We start from the raw sequence: 15,220 nt of genomic DNA, 5'->3' as shown, positions 1-15,220 counted from the left end.
TAGCTCAGAAGAGATGGTTCTCATTGCTTTGTCATATAATTATATAAGAAAAAGATCAACTATAACAAGAATACCAAATATTGATGTGGGAAGATGGATACACATAGTTATAATTAAGAGATAACAACCCTTAACTGGGATATATATCATAATCATATATGTATTTACACATCTATCCTCCAAGATCAGAATATGGCATCCTTGTTATATTTTATTTTTTATTATTTTTTTTTATATTTAAAGTATTGCCACCTAATTATTTTAAAATGGAAGAATTGTGTTTTTCAGGTGAATTTTGTTGCTTTTTTTTTTGTTAGTTTCTTATTGAAATAGCAACTTTTTCTTATTTAGAAAAACAGACAAGCCTGACCAGTGGTGGTGCAGTAGATAAAGTGGGGGACCAGAATGCTGAGATCACTGGTTTAAAACACCAAGGTCACCAACTTGAACAAGGTCTAGTCAGCCTAAGCAAGGGGTCTCTGCTTTGAGTGGGGAATCGTCCTTGCAATCCCAAAAGTTGCCAGCTTGAGTCAAAAGTCGCTGAGTTGAGCAAGGGGACGTTGTTTCCGTGAGCTCCTTTAACCCCTGGCCAAGGCACAAAGGAGAAGCAGTCAATGCACAGCTAAATTAAAAGCAATTAAGAGTTAGAGTTTCTCACTCATTTCCCTCCCACTTTTTCTTTCTCCCTTCCTGTCTACCTCTCTCTATCAAAAGAAAGAAAGAAAGAAGAAAGAAAGAAAGAAAGAAAGAAAGAAAGAAAGAAAGAAAGAAAGAAAGAAAGAAAGAAAGAAAGGAAGGAAGGAAGGAAGGAAGGAAGGAAGGAAGGAAGGAAGGAAGGAAGGAAGGAAGGAAGGAAGGAAGGAAGGGGAGAGAGAGAAAATGAAAGAGAGAGAGAGAAAGACAGAAAGAGAAAGAAAGAGAAAGAGAGGAGAGAAAGAAAGAAAGAGAGAAAGAAAGAAAAAAGTAGGCAAGGAAAAAAAAATAACTGCAAATCTTGCCACCTAGAAACAACCACCATTAACACTTAGTTGTTCTTCTATTCACTTATGGGTATAGCTAGAAGTATTTTGTTCAAACTGAAAGTTTTGACACTCATTAATTTATTGAATCATTTACTTTTAGCTCAGTAAATCTAATGATCTTACATGTTATCTCTACCTCACATACAAAAAATAAATTTATATATATATATATATATATATATATATATATATATATATATGAAGACCTGTTCATATAAATGTTTAAGTAAAAATTAAAGTGTATCTATCATCCTGTTATTTTAAATCCTGAATGTGTGTTTAATCTGGTATTCAAAGATTTGTAAAATTCTATCAATTGATAGAAGGATGACTTCTAAGACAAACTTATCTTACCTGAAATACAATAGTGCTCATATAATTGCCATTCTCAAGAATCAGAATTCAATGTGCACCCTGGATTTACCTTTGAATTAGAATTTTATTACATATGTTAAAAAAATAATATTTTGATTTTAAAAAAAGGAGAAAGAGCCTGACTGGTGGTAGTGCTGTGGGTAAAGTGTCAACCTGGAATGTTGAGGTCCCTGGTTTGAAAACCCAAGGTTGCTAGTTTGAGCATGAAGTTGCAGGCTTGAGTGCAAGATCATCAATATGATCCCAATGTTGCTGGCTTGAGCCCAAGGTAGCTGTATTGAGCAAAGAGTCACTGGCTCAGCTGGAGTCTCCCCCCCCCCTTCCTGTCAAGGCACATACAAGAAACAATCAGTGAACAACTAAAGTGAAGCAACTATGAGTTGATGCTTCTCATCTCTCTCCTCATTCTCTTTCTCCCTCCCTCTCTTTCTCTTTCTAAAAGGAGATACATCAATATTCAAATTCAATATTCAAATTCAATTTGGATACATCAATATTCAAAAATGTTTTCTAAAAGGAGAGAGAGAGAGAGAACAAAAAAAGAGAAAGAGAGAGAGCAAAAAAAAGAAAAAGTGAGAAGAATAAAAGAGAAAGGAAAAAATTTTAATCTCTAACATAAAAAAGTCTATATCATTTAAAATTTAAAAGAATATATCCATGGCAAAATATAACCTGTCTGAATTCTACATAAAAAGATTGTGTAGAGCATTTGACTAAACTTTGAAGATGACACTATTTAGAGGAAATGACAATAGGTTCAATTAAAAGTAGAAAAATAATTAAGGCATTGGTGCTCAATAGAAAAATATACTTAAAAGCTTTGTGTTCTATAAAGAGAATTTTCAGTATGCAATATTTTTTCATTTATTCTATAGGACCTACTATTATTCCACTGAGGCATGAAGAAATTATATAAGTAAGTAACTCTCAAATGAATCAATGAAAGACTAAACCATTTAGTATTTTCCAGTTTTCCTTATTCATTCATGCCATTTCATACATGAATATTCCCCAAACCTCAGAACCAGACTCTATAAAATTACAACCTACAGGAGCATGCACTTTCCAGGAAAGTGCTATGCATTAGAACTTTGTGTATCTAGATACACTTATCTTTGAGATTTTGGAATATTTAAAATGCATTATGCTTATAAAATATCCTTTCTGAGATACATTGAAAACATTGTTTTAAGACAATACCTGCACTGCACTCCACTTTCTTCAGTTACAGGCCACACTCTTCTGCATCATATTTTGCTGAGCTTTTACTGGCAAAGAATTTCTCACTACATTCATATGTCAGATATTGGTTTACAGGAAATTTGTACTCTTGGAAAGTTCTGGGAAAGGGTAGTATGGTTTGTTAAAATCATTTTAAAATTAAATATATGTGCATGATACGGAGGAAGTTAATCATGTTGCCTATAAAACACTGTTCCAATTTGCAATTTGTTTCAGGGATATGAGAATGCAACCAATAGAAACATTTATAAAGTCAAAATATCAGGTGAATTCTCAGAGTTCTAATAGATTCTTTGCATAGCAGAGCAAATGGAAACAGTTGGATAACATTTGGATACACCAATATTCAAAAATGCTAACATTCTTTTACTGTATGTATATAGAACAAAATAAGAGACCCTTAGAAATTCCTGATAGAGATAAAAATCAGTCACACAGAATCAGGGAGTGGGAGAAGATCTGAAGAGGTTAGCATGCATAGCCTCAGGCTGTTAAAATAAATTGTATTCATCTGAGATAGAACTTTGCCACCAGCATTCTTATTACAAGTATTAATACCTCATTTGTTTGGAAATCACTAATTCAGAAATTCTGGTGATCAAAATGGATATGGGACTAAAGTTTGCTTTTCTAATAATTGTGAAAATTTTTATTCTATGTAATTAAGGGTTTCAAAGCAGAGGAAATGCTCTGTGAAGAAGCACACTTTTCAAGCCCTCCATAAAAATCACTTTAGTATTTTCCTTATCATAACAGCACTATGGAAAACTTAGGGGAAGATACAAAGCAGAAAGAAATGAAAATAAGTTTCCATAATCCAATAATTTAGAGGTACCCAAAACTAGTATTTGAAACAAGGATTGATAAACCTTTTTGGTAATAGGAAAGGAAATAAATATTTTATTCTTTGTGAGTCACATAAGTTCTCTATTTTATATATTTTGGTTTGGTCATGTTTTGATTTGAACAGCATTTTTTCAAATGTAAAAGCTATTCATATTTCAAATGTCATATCAAAAAAGTCCCTGAACTAGATTTGGACCATGGGCTGCAGTTTGCCAACCCTTTTTAGTGTATCTGCCTGTTGGGCAAATGAGTTTGTAAAAATCTGTATTTTCGGAGTTTGCTCACTTTTATTGTTAAAAATGGGTGCTGCCCACGTGAATGGTGCTGCCAGGTGCAAATGCTAATTACCTTCCTGCTTGGGAAGTGACTTTGTTATGCTAATGTGTGCTGGAACAGAGTTTCCTTGGCCAAAAGTTTTTTTTTACTGTGATTTTTAATTGATTTTAATTTATTGTGTTTATATAGATTCTAGTGTCACCCCAAATGCATCCCCCCTCTACCCCGTATTTCCCTCAACATCTCCCTTGCCCCCCTCCCCACAGTGCCCTCCCCTCCCCTTCAGGTTTATCCCATCCTCTCATCCCCTTTCCCTCTGCTCTTTTTCTCTGTTCCCTTTAATCTCTCCTCTGTCTCAATTCCCTTCCTCATTTCTCATTATTCATTGGATTCCTCAAATTAGTGAGCTCATATGATATTTTACTTTCTCTGCCTGGCTTATTTCACTTAACATAATAGTTTCCAGATCCATCCATGTTGTCACAAAAGAAAAGATTTTCTTCTTTTTAATGGTCCCATAATTCCATTGTATATATGTACCACTGCTTTTTAATCCACTCGTCCACTGACGGACACTTGGGCTCTTTCCAGATCTTGGCTATTGTAAGCAATGCTGCCATAAACATGGGGGTGTATGTCTTCTTTTGAATCAGTGATATGGTGTTCTTGGGATATATTCCTAAAAGTGGGATGGCTGGGTCAAAACACAGTTCCAATTTTCATATTTTGAGGAATCTCCATACTATTTTCCACAGTGGCTACACCAGTATGCATTCCCACCAGCACTGCAGGAGGGTTCCCTTTTCTCCACATCCTCGCCAGCACTTATTATGTGTTGTTTTGTTGATGAGCCCCATTCTGACCCCTGTGAGGTGATATCTCATTGTGCTTATAATTTTCATTTCTCCAATGATTAGTGATGTTGAACATTTTTTCATCTGCCTATTGGCCATCTGCATGTCCTCTTTGGAGAAGTGTCTGTTTCTTTTGCCCACTTTTTGATTGAATTGTTTATCTTCCTGTTGTTGAGTTTTACAAGCTCTTTATAAATTTTGGTTATTAACCCTTTATCAGACGTATTGTCAAATTTGTTCTCCCATTGTGTGGTTTGTCTTTTTATTCTGTTCATATTGTCTTTAGCTGTGCAAAAGCTTTTGAGTTTGATATAATCCCATTTGTTTATCCTGCCTTTTATTTCGCTATCCCCTGGAGATAAATCAGCAAATATATTGCTGCAAGAGATGTTGGAGAGCTTACTGCCTATGTTTTCTTCTAAGACGCTTACGGTTTCACGACTTATAATTAAGTCTTTTATCCATATTGAGTTTATTTTTGTGAATGGTGTAAGTTGGTGGTCTAGTTTCATTTTTTTGCAGGTAGCTGTCCAATTTTCCCAACACCATTTGTTAAAGAGGCTGTCTTTACTCCATTGTGTGCTCTTACCTCCTTTGACAAACATCAATTGTCCATAAAGGTGTGGGTGTATTTCTGGGTTCTCTGTTCTGTTCCATTGATATATATGCCCATTCTTATGCCAGTACCAAGCTGTTTTGAGTACAATGGCCTTGTAGTATAACTTGATATTAGGAAGCATGATACCTCCCACTTCATTCTTCTTTTTTAAGATTGCTGAGGCTATTCGTGCTTTTTTTTTTTTTTTTTTTGGTATCATATAAATTTTTGAAATATGTGTTCTATATCTTTGAAATAAGTCATTGGTATTTTAATTGGTATTGTATTGAATTTATAAATTGTTTTGGGTAATATAGACCTTTTAATGATGTTTATTCTTTCTATTCATAAACACAGTATATGCTTCTACTTGTTTGTATCTTTATTGATATCTTTTATCAAAGTTTTATAATTATCAGAGTACAAGTCTTTAATCTCCTTAGTTAAATTTACTCATAGGAACCTTATTTTTTGTTGTTGTTGCAGTAGTGAAGGGGATTGTTTCCTTAATTTCCCTTCTGACAGTTCATTGTTAGTGTATAAAAATGCCTCTGATTTCTGAGTATTAATATTATATCCTGACACCTTGCTGAATTCATTTATCAGGTCCAGTAAATTTTTGACTGAGACATTAGGGTTTTCTATATATAATAACATATCATCTGCAAATAATGATAGTTTTAATTCTTCTTTTCCAATTTGGATGGCTTTTATTTCTTATTCTTGTCTTATTACTGTGGCTAGGACTTCCAGTACTATGTTGAATAAGAGTGCTGAAAGGGGGTACCCCTACCTTGTTCCTGATCTTAAGGAATAATTTTTGCCCATTGAGTATGATGTTGGCTGTGGGTTTGTCATAGATGGCCTTTATCATGTTGAGGTATATTCCCTGTATTCCCACTTTGCTGAGAGTTTTGATCATAAATGGGTGCTGGATTTTATCAAATGCTTTTTTCTCCATCTATTGATATTATCATTTGTTGTTTCTCCTTCCTTTTGTTTATATGATGAATCATATTGATTGACTTGAGGATATTGTACCAGCCTTGCCTCCCTAAAATAAATCCCACTTCATCATGATATATGAATTTTTTTCATGTATTGATGGATCCAGTTTGCTAATATTTTATAGAGAATTTTAGCATCTGAATACATCAGGGATATTGGCCTATAATTTCCTTTCTTTGTGTTGTCTTTGCCTGGTTTTGAAATCAGAATTATGCACACCTCATGAAACAAGTTTGGAAGTCTTCTTTCCTCTTGAATTTTTTGAAATAGCTTGAGAAGGATAAGAGTTAGTTCTTCTTTGAATATTTGCTAGAATTTGCCTGTGGAGCTATCTGACCCAGGACATTGGTTTGGTTGCAATTATTCCTTGAGTTGTTTTTGTCATTTGTGGGTTTTTTGGGTTTTTTTTGTTTGTTTTTTGGTCTAGGAAGTTTTTTTATTTCTCCTTTTATTTTAAATAACAGTTTTGCGTGATAAAGAAGTCTTGGTTGTAGGTTCTTGTTCTGCCTTACTTTGAATATTTCTTGCCATTCCCTTCTGGCCTCAAGAGTTTCTGTTGAGAAGTTGGATGCCATTCTTATGGGGGATCCTTTGTAGGTGATTGACCTTTTTTCTCTTGCAGCTTATAGTATTTTTTTTATCTCTTAGCTTTAGTGTTTTAATTATGATGTGTCTTGGTGTAGTTTTCTTTGGGTTTCCCTTTAATGGAATTCTCTGTTCTTCTTGAACTTGTGTGACATTTTCCTGCATCTAATTAAGTTTTCAGATATGATTTCTTCAAACAGGCTCTTTATCTCTTGTTTTTCCTCTTCTTCTTCTTCAGAAACCCCTATGATGCGGATGTTGTTTCTCTTTATGTTGTCACAGAGCTCTCTTAGAGTTTCCTCAGACTTTTTGAGCCTCTTTTCTTTTTGTTGCTCTGCTTTCATGCTTTTGTTTATTTTGTCTTCTAAATTGCTGATTCAATCCTCTGCTTCATCCAGCCCACTTTTAATTCCTTCTAGTGTAGTCTTTATTTCTGATATTTTATTTGTCCTTCTGACTGGTTCTTCTTTATTATTTCAATGGCCTTTTGATGTTTGTTGTCTTTTATTTAGGTGCTCATTGTGTCCATCCATTGTTTCTCTAAGATCTTTGAACATTCTAATAATCATTATTTTAAAATCTGCATACGGTAGTTTGGTTATGTCCATCTCACTCAGTTCTTTTTATGGGGATTTCTCTTGTTGATTCATTTGGATTGCATTTCTCTGTTTTCCCCTTTTGTCTGTGTATACACTCCTCATTTGGGTGTGTTGTTTGTGATGCTAGCTAAGTCTAGGGTTGGTATTGTCTGCCTCCAATTTTCAGTTCTGTTATTTTTAAGTCTTCTTGGGTTGGCATCAGCTGTTGTTTGTAATCCACTGTGGGCTACTTATCTGCTATCACTGTTCTTTTTGCTGTTTGTGTAGGCGTTTTCTATGTCTTTGCTGGGTCAGTTGTGAGAAGTCCTTCCTTAAGCTTCCACTCTAACCATGATTGTTAGGTCCTGAACTAGTGCTTTCCATATCTGGCTGCTGTATATGCCTGTCCTGGACCTCCCTGTTTGGGGCCTGGTGCAGATGAGTGGGGGTCACTGCCGATGACTGACTCTCATCAACCTTTTTGGAGCTACAGGTGATACAGATCTTGTGACTGCCTCTGCTGGGCCCAGGTGCTATTGTACATATCAGCTGATCTCCTAGGCTTGCTTTTATCTACTCTTAGCCTGGGGAAAGTTTCTTTAAAAGTTCAAGTTCCACTAAAATCAGCTTTCTGTTTCTTCTTATTGCTGGCTACTTGTTGGGCTCAGTAATGTAATTTGGTGATTAGGTATTGTATTGGATGTGGCTTGCTCCTTAGCCTCAGGTGTCATTCTATCCAGACTTTCTATTTTGTTAGTTTATTTTGTTTTTTTCCTTATTTTTCAAAACTCTGTATGGTATAGTCACAGGGGTCCAGTGGGTGTGGCCCCTGTGCTCCTGTTGTGTGGTCTGTCCATCGGTCTGCCAACACTGTCACTGGTTGGGGCATTTGGGCTCAGGTGCTGCTGACACCAGCCCACCTCCTTGGCTGCCAAAGCCGCTGCAGCCTCCGCTGCCCAGGCAGGCTCACACACACCTGTGTGCACCAGCTTGGACCACTTCCAAGGCTTCTCCAGCCTCCACTGCCACTCTGGGTGGGCTTGCACCATGAGATAATTTGTGCACAAGCTTGGGCCTCTAATGCATCTTCTGAAGCTTCCACCTCTGCAGGTGGGCCCACGCACACCCACTCAGAATGCTTCCAGGGCTGCCTTGGCCTCCGCTGCTGCTGAGGGCGGGTCCACATTGCTGGAAGGGTTTTGCATTGGTCAGACCTCCTCAGCAGCCACTGCAGCTCCCACCTCTGTGCCATACCTGGAAACACCTACTCAGACCACCCCTGAGGTTGCCTGGCTTTTGCTGCCACTGAGGGTGCACCCACAGCACAGGTGGGTTTGTGCACTGGCCCAGACCTCCACAGCATCTGCCACAGATTCTGCCCTTGATGGTGGGCTCAAGTGAACCTGTGCAGACCTGGTCTGCTGTCGCTTGGGCCTCCACCCCCACCAAGGGTGGGCCCACACCACGGGCAGTACTGTGTGCAAACCTAGACTTCTGTAGGGGCTGCTGCAGTTTCTACTTCACAGGCCAGCCCGTGTGTGCTTGCTTGGACCTCCTGGCCTCTGCAGCTGTGCCCTGCTGCCTCCGGCCCACCCGCCCCCAGAGAGCACTCAGCAGTGCTAGAGTGGTGTAGCCTAGACCTCTGCACTCACTATTTGTGTCCTTAAGATGCTGCCTGCCTCTAAGCGCCTCTTTGTTCTAACTTGGGCAGGAGAGCCTCTGATGGATGGGGTAATTTATTCCCTTTGCTGGTGATGCAGTCTCAGTGTGGGTTCTTTGGTGGTCCTCAGCTATAGAATCCTCTTAGTTTAGTCCAAAGTTAGTCTTTCAAGATGACTGTTCTCAGAATTAAGTTGTAATCCACCTTGGTTCTGGGAAGTGGGATTTGGAGCATCCACCTACTCTGTGGCCACTTTTTCTCTCCTTGCCAAAAGGTTTTAAGAAGAAGAAGAGGAGCTGCCAAGATGGCAGGGTGCTGAAGGAGATGCGAGTTTTGTGCAGAGATGAGAAGGGAGAAGATGTGCAGATGGGAACCAGAGGTGACTGAGCTGGTGGGGGGCCTTTGATTCTAGAAAAACGCAGACATGTCAGTCACTTTGTGAGTGCTGAATGAGTGGATTTTTGAGCCCTGTGTGTTTTTACTCACTTGCTGGGTACAAGGCTAGAATAAAGGAATGGCCCACCAGTTTTTGGCTTCGTAGTTTCTTTACTGTCTGTCCAAATCTAATGAGAATCTGCATGTGCCTGGCTATGATGGCCGTGATTGCTGGCCTTACAATGCCCAATCACCTTTTTTCTTTCAAATATTATTATTTTCTATATAAAATACCTTAACTAGTCAAAAATAGAAGTCATACCTTGGTATCCACAGGGAATAGTTTCGAGGACCCCCTGGATACAAAAATCTTTAGATGCTCAACACCCTTGTATAACATGGCATAGTATTTTCATATTACCTATACCTATACTAATCCTTCTGTGTACTTCAAATCATGTCTAGATTACGTGTAATGCATAAAAATGTAAATGTGAAAATAGTTGTTATGCTGTACTGTTTAAGACAGTGGTCCCCAACATTTTTTTGGGCCATGAACCGGTTTAATGTCAAAAAATATTTTCACAGACTGGCCTTTAGGGTGGGACAGATAAATGTATCACGTGACTGAGACAAGCATCAAGAGTGAGTCTTAGACAGATGTATCAGAGGGAATCTGGTCATTTTTAAAAAATAAAACATCATTCAGACTTAAATATAAATAAAACAGAAATAATGTAAGTTATTTATTCTTTCTCTGTGGACCAGTACCAAATGGCCCACAGACCGGTACCAGTCCATGGCCTGGGGGTTGGGGACCTCTGGTTTAAGAATTAGAACAAGAAAAAAATCTATACACATTCATTACAATATCATAGGTCTAACTACATAGTAAACTTCAACAACAACACATTTTTTTCAAAAAATTTTTGATCTGTGATAGGTTGAATTTATGGATGTAGAACTGTGGATACAGAATCTACTGACTGTATTTACAATATTAATATTTGATATTACCATTTTTAAGCATTAAACTTTGCCATATTTTATTTTACCTTCTTCCAAAATGACTCAATATCACAAATGCATCTAAAGACTCACTCCCTTCCTAACAACCAACTTGTAGAGGTTGCATTATCCTTAAATTATAATTATATTATTAATAATTTCAAGATAATGCACATGATTTTTAGGCTTTTACTATTTACATATGTACCCACAACAATATTATTTTGTGTGACTTTTAAACATCTAACTGTATTATGTGTACCTTGTGTTTTACATTTAACATTGTATTTTTTAAATTTATTGATTTTAGAGAGACAGAAAGAAAAACAGAAACATCCACCTCTTCTTATATGTGCCTTGACTAAGGATGAAGGATTGAACCAGCAACCTATGTGCATCAGAATGACAATCTAACCAACCAAGCTATCTGGCTAGGGCATAAAATTATGTTTTTGAGATGTTTTCAATTGTTTTCCCTATTTAAATCCCCTTGATAATGTTATTTGCATATGTACAGGGTAGGGAAAAATTAGGTTTATAGTTGTAAGTACTCAAAACCATTTATTCTTGTATTATTTTTAATTATTATATATTTTCCATATGAACAGCTGTAAACCTACTTTTGACACACTCCTGTATAAGTTGTTTTAAGTCATCCTTACCATTTTTAGAGAGCTTGCATTTGGCAACATTCTCAAAAACTAGTCTGTATTATTAAAGGCATTAGCCTTACATCTTATATATCATAGATTAGAGCTGTGGTGACTCTAAGATTAGTCCAAATACCCATATTACAAGTAAGTAAACAGGCTCAATAAGAGTAACTGGCACGTCCAAGATCACACAGCATGTTACTGTCATATTCAGAAGTAGAACTTAGTTTTTGTGCTAGCCCCTTTTTAGTATGGATAAAGCTATTACAACCCATGTGCTCCTAAGACATACTAATCTTGCCTCATAGTCAGGGCATAACAACAATAATAAAAAAATTTATCTGGACTTTCTGGCATGCATAGAATTATTAGAACACCTGCTCCCTTCAACTAGCTTTAATTCAGTGAGTCCCAAGGAATATCTCACATGAATTGGAACATGTGAATTGCTTGATTATCACATAGTGTTAATCATGATCCTTTCAGATGTACTCTAGATCAGTGGTCCCCAACCTTTTTGGGGCCACGGACCGGTTTAATATCAGAAAATATTTTCACAGACCGGCCTTTAAGGTGGGATGGATAAATGTATCACGTGACTGAGACAAGCGTCAAGAGTGAGTCTTAGACGGATGTAACAGAGGGAATCTGGTAATTTAAAAAAATAAAACATCATTCAGACTTAAATATAAATAAAACAGAAATAATGTAAGTTATTTATTCTTTCTTTGCGGACTAGTACCAAATGGATAATGGACCAGTACTGGTCCGTGGCCCAGGGGTTGGGGACCACTGCTCTAGATCATGGTCCTCATCTTAGAAATTTTCTGCCATTTTCTTCCTCTGGCTGCTATAATTGATAGTTCTCACTTGTTATTACAAGTATGCAAATAGATGGTGTGTTCTTTGGCTTCTTCAAGCACTCTGTACACTGGTTTGGTACTTTGTTCAAGGTGCTGTGCACATGTTGAATTTTAAAAGTGACCAAAAATGAAGAACATGTCTATTACGTTTCTTCTATCTAAGCCTTACAGAGATTTAGTGAAGTAGATTTTAAAGAATTCATTGCAGCTCCTCTCCTTAAGACTTTAGAGAGTGGGATAATGAGAGTTATTACCCGTGGTGGGATTCAGCCAATTTTCACCGGTTTGCAGAACCAGTACCTAATTTTTTGTTGAGTTTGGTGAAATGGTTGTTAAAAGGCACTTGTAATCAGTCAGGGTTCTAACGTGGGTGCCTGGGAAGCCGCCCAATGTGGAAATCACAAATTTCATTCCTTAGTCATTTTTAATGTTCATCTGCACAACAGCATATTCTAAGTATCCATAGTAATGTTCATTCCATCCATAGGTGAAGACAATTACAATTGAGGACACCAATCAAGAAGCAACATGGAAATATATTAAATAACATTTTTATTGTTTTTGTCAGGTATTATTTAATATTTTTATTAATATTTTAAAACTCATAACATAATGCAATTTTCTGTACTTTTATTGTTCTTATTTAAATATTAAATGCATGAAATAATAAAAACTACCATTCAATGTATCTTTTTTCGTACTTAAAATGGTCACTAAGGCAGAGAACTGGTTGTTAAATTATTTCAATCCCACCACTGCATAAATACCTGCATTACAGGTGAGCTCTAGTTTTCTAGTAGCCAATGCAAAGAGGAAAATCTGATCCATTTCATAATTCATTTTATCATACTTTTCATTTTATAACAATAGATGATTTGCTCAGAAGTTCAATTTTACTTGAGACTTGGATCAGATGAGACATTCTCTTAAAAGAATTTATAATGTATTACACAATGATAATGTCCCACCCAAATCCATACAACAGACACAAGATTAACTATGTTAAATTACACAATAAGTATTATATTTTGATGAATACAATTTGATTTACTATTTGCCCAAATCAATGTAATAGTCAATGATCTAAGTTAGAAATCCTCACAAGCTTTTTCTCTAAATACTTAAATCATTTGGAATTCTAGTTGCTAAAATAGAGTAATTTTTTAGCTTACTGACCTTAAATATCATCTAATTTGATTCTATATCTCTACAGAAAAGGGAATGGAAAGTTAGTATGACATATCCAGAATCACACCACACAGAACTGAAGATATAATGTGGGATTTTCAGATTTGTTGGTTCCTTCCAAAACTCTCTGTAAACCTCTTTAAATAATAAAGCAGAGTTTTTTGTTTTGTTTTGTTTTTGTTTGTTTGTAGTAATGAAGGCATAACTTCCTCATTTGGACATATTCTTCATTATTATTCAAAAGAGTACATTTTTGGATGACGTCAGAGTAATGGCGGGGTACAAGTGATACCGATAAATCTCCTCCAAAACTCAACAAGATCTTCAACCAGAAACAGAAAAACCTATCCTTGGAGCCTCCAGATGTTTCACAATACACCCGAAGGTATAGTCGAGTGAAAAATTGGCTAAATATATAACCAAACCATGAAGGAAATAGAGAGTAAGAAATGCTCTGCCTTCCTCACTAACCTAAACAGGGCAGCTTTCTCTGGGATCCGTGAATATAGAAACTGAGGCGGGCAAAGGGGGTGAATAGATCCAGGCCGAACCAGGCTGTGGCACAGAGATCCGAGCTGAGGAAAAACTGATCCTGTGGCAACCCGGGCAATACAAGCTAACACTAGCGCCAAACCCAAACAAAGAAAGACAAGCGGGGCAGCCATTTTACCGATCTCCTGGTCGGTGCGAGCAGATACTGGGCGAGAGATATTTTCCTAAGCCCCGGGAGTGGGTGCCCGTATTACCCCACAGAGAGGCAGAGTCAGAGGCCTTTCTGTGGGCCAAAAATGGAATCTCTGGGCAGCCCCAGCACTCTGGGAAAGCCGCACATGGGAAGGAGTGAGAACTAATTCCAACAGTGTAACTTTTCCGTGCTGGTGGGGGTTTCACTCAGAGGGAAACGCGGCCGGCCTCATATCCTGGTCTGCGCACGCAGATAGTGAGCGAGAGATTCCTCCGAGTGCCTCAGCAGTGTGCGACCATATCATCACAAAGAGGGGCAGAGTCAGGGGCCTTTGTGTGGGCCAAAGCGGAATCTCGGGCTGCCCCAGCGCCTTGCAAAAACCGCGCACGGGGACGGAGCGAGAGCCAATTCTAATGCTGCAACTTTTCCATGTGGTTGGGGGTTTCACTCAGACCGTGAGACTGCTGGCCGGATGTCCTGGTCTGTGCGTTCAGATAGTGAGCAAGAGTTTCCTCCAAGCGCCCTGGAAGTGGGCGCCCTCCTGTGTTACCAGACAGAGTGGCAGAGCCAGAGGTCTTTGAGTGGGTGGAAACCCCGCCTGATTATGCTAGCAGCTCTGACTGACTGAGCCTTACCCAGAGCCCTGTGCTGAGTGGAAATAGAGTGAAGAGTTGCCAGCTCTTTGAGCTTCTTACTATCCAGGCAGAGGCAGCAGCAACCCCATAGCTGGATTATCAGGCTACTAATTGAGGAAGGAAAGACTAGGAGAAAGGCTCCAGGAACACGGACTCTCTCACTGTCAGAGCCTACAAATGCTAATGAGCCTCGACTGCCAACAAGATGAAAGCACAATACATGACATCGCCATAGAGACTTATCAACTGCAAACCTCTACCTGAGCGTGCCAAAGGGACAGAACCCGGGGTACAGAGTCACCGACCAGGAAGAGGGAGAGAAAAGAAAAAGCAAGAAGATAACCTCTCAAAATCAAGAATAATCTGCAGACTTTATAACCTATCCCATTTTATTATATTTGTTCGTTTGTTTCTCTTATCTTCATTCTTGATATTTTTTTTCCTCCTCCAATTTGGCCGATTAACTCTCTGCCGGTCTTACACTCTCCTCTCCTTGAACTACACTACCCATAAGTGTTACATCTCCCATTATCTTTTCTCTCCTCTTCCTTTCTCTCTATGAGGGTTGCACTCCAAAACCCTTAACTCTCTCTCTCTCTCTCTCCTCTTTTTTCTTTTTCCTTCTTTTAGTGGTTCCCTCTCTTTTTTTCTCTCTCTCTTTCTTTTCTCCCTCTATATTAGTTTATTACTTTCTCCTTTACATCTCCTCTCATTCAAACATCAATAACAAACAAATTATCTTATCTGGGCCTCAAATTATGTTTGTGGC

Source organism: Saccopteryx leptura, chromosome X (genome assembly GCF_036850995.1).
Source record: "Saccopteryx leptura isolate mSacLep1 chromosome X, mSacLep1_pri_phased_curated, whole genome shotgun sequence".
NCBI lineage: Eukaryota > Metazoa > Chordata > Mammalia > Chiroptera > Emballonuridae > Saccopteryx > Saccopteryx leptura.
This window is presented reverse-complemented; position numbering follows the sequence as displayed.